Raw genomic sequence first — 2,559 nt, 5'->3', positions numbered from 1 at the left:
AAGCACGCTTAACTTGGGAGTTCTTTGCCAACATTCAGCCCAAAAGGTATCCAGCTGGTGTTGTTTCCTTTCTTACACTATCCTCGATATATACTAACTTCTTTGGGCTCTCGGGGTATTACATTCTCCCCCCCTTAAGCACATGACGTCCCCGTCATGCGACCTTACAACCGGTCCCAGATCTCCCCCCGTGCATGGCCGATGTGGGATTCGCCTAAGGTGCCTACACGCACCCCCCATAGGGGCCTCACACCCCCTTCGGGACTCAGCCTCCTCGCTAAGGTTTGCCCCACCACCGCGCTCAGAGGCTCGGGGGTCGGCTTTGATACCACTTGTAACATCCCGCTCGAGCGATAGGAAGATCCAAAACAACTTATCCTAATGGGCCTACACGAACTTCCCAGGGGGGTCACCCATCCCTGGATTACCCCAGGTCAAGCACGCTTAACTTGGGAGTTCTTTGCCAACATTCAGCCCAAAAGGTATCCAGCTGGTGTTGTTTCCTTTCTTACACTATCCTCGATATATACTAACTTCTTTGGGCTCTCGGGGTATTACACAATATGTAGAGCCTCTGCTTTTCCTCTCCTTCCTTCTCTTTTCTCAAAAACTCTCTCTGCCTCCTTCAATCTTTCCAGTAGTGTGAAGCCACATTGCAAGCCATGCAATTTATATATAGAGGCCTTGAAACCCTATACGTCAAAGTCCCAACTCAAAATTAACTCTTAGTTTTTTTATTAAATTAAATCACTTAATTCTTTTGATCTCCTCCTTCCATATATGCCCTTAATCAATTAATTCAATTCCTCCCAAAAATTTTATTCTAATAAAAATCCCAATATTTCAAATAATGATATTTTGTCTTCTTAAAAATTTAAATTACTCAAAAATTATTTTCCATGGCCGAAAATCCTCTTGATTCCCAAAAATTTAAATTCTCAAATTTTCAAATCCTCAAACATATTTAATTTAATCAAAATTTCTTAGCCCCTCTCACGGGTCACTACAACTATGCTTGTTTAATCTGTCAATTATATACGGCCTCTGTTGACTATTTTTCACTCTGTCGACTATCATGTAAGGATAGTCGACTATGATTTTTCTTTTGTCGACTATGTTTGTTCATGAATTTCAAAATCTTCTTCATATTTTTGTATTTGTCGACTATGTGTATGTGTCTATTGACTATGTGTATTTATGTTAAAAGATAGTCGACTATGCTTTCTTGTCTGTCGACTATGCCTTGTTTTGTTTGAAAATATAGTCGACTAACCTATTTTATCTGTCGACTATTTGTTTCTCATAATCTTGTAACGACGGCTAGTTTTTGGCGCATTTAATGGTCGCCCAACCACCCACAACGGTCCAAAATTTGAACTTATCCACCATCAACTATAAATAGGTGGTTGAAGACTCATTGAAGGCTGTTGAATACATTGAACATCTTGAACTACAAAGCTTTCACTGTTACATTGAGCGTTTAATTTTTCTCTCTGTATTATTAATTTTGAGGCTTTGATATCTCACTGTTCCATTCATTTTCAGCCTCTATTATTTATTTAAAGAGAGAGCTTGTAACTAAGAGTTGTACTCTTAGACTCTCAATTTCACATTTTCTATAAAGTTTCCTAGCATAATCTAGAGAGCCCATTAAATTGGGAGGGTTGTACATTACCTAGTCAATGACTAGAGGACCTGCTCATATTGAGTAGGGGGTTGATAGTGAAGTTGCTTAAAAATCCTTAGTTGGTAGCTAAGGTAGTGGACTAGGCTTTAAAATCCGAACCACTATAAATCTTGGTCTCTTGTGCACTCTGTTTTCATTTGTTCTGTTAGCATTTTTATTCTTACTTATTTTGCTTAATCATTCATAAGATTTCAAATTTATTTTTCACCAAACGAGAGTGTTTCTTTTTCTTAAAAGAAATTTTTAATTTACCAATTCACCCCCCTCTTGGTGTGTTTCTTTGTTGCTTCCCCCACAGGGTTTAGGTATGCCTCTACCTCGCGTAGATGGGTAATAAAAGTTACAAAGTCATTATAGGGTCCCAAAATGCGAAGATCGTTTCTTGCGTCCTGCCACTCCAGGGTTAGTAAGGAAATCAAATAGAATATTTGTAAGTCCACCATATAGGGATTCATCACACAGGTCAAAAATTGTTGTAAAGTAGGGTAACTAAATTTAGGAAATCTACTAACTTCTCCCCCGGATGCATATATCGTCCTCCTAGCAACGCGATCCATCCTCCCATGATGGCATGCTGGAATTGGTTTTCTTCTATCCGTGGATCCATTCCTGTCACAAACCAAAATATCTTCCAAGATTAGTCATATCAAAACTTAAAATAACTCATATCACCATTGCATCTTCAAAGTTAATTAACTCAAACCCAAACCAAACTATTTATTCTAGCTCTGATACAAACTGTAACGCCCCACTTTCCAATTACACAAAGAAGATTAAGATATTCACTTTATGCTAATAATGACCTCGGACGTTATTGGAAACCCTTACCAACAGAAGCATTGAATTAAACCTGAAAGCTTAACCAAAGTTAG

This window comes from Diospyros lotus, chromosome 15 (genome assembly GCF_014633365.1).
Source record: "Diospyros lotus cultivar Yz01 chromosome 15, ASM1463336v1, whole genome shotgun sequence".
In the NCBI taxonomy this organism is placed as follows: domain Eukaryota; kingdom Viridiplantae; phylum Streptophyta; class Magnoliopsida; order Ericales; family Ebenaceae; genus Diospyros; species Diospyros lotus.
The sequence above is the reverse complement of the archived record's forward strand: the minus strand, read 5'-3'. Positions refer to the sequence as shown.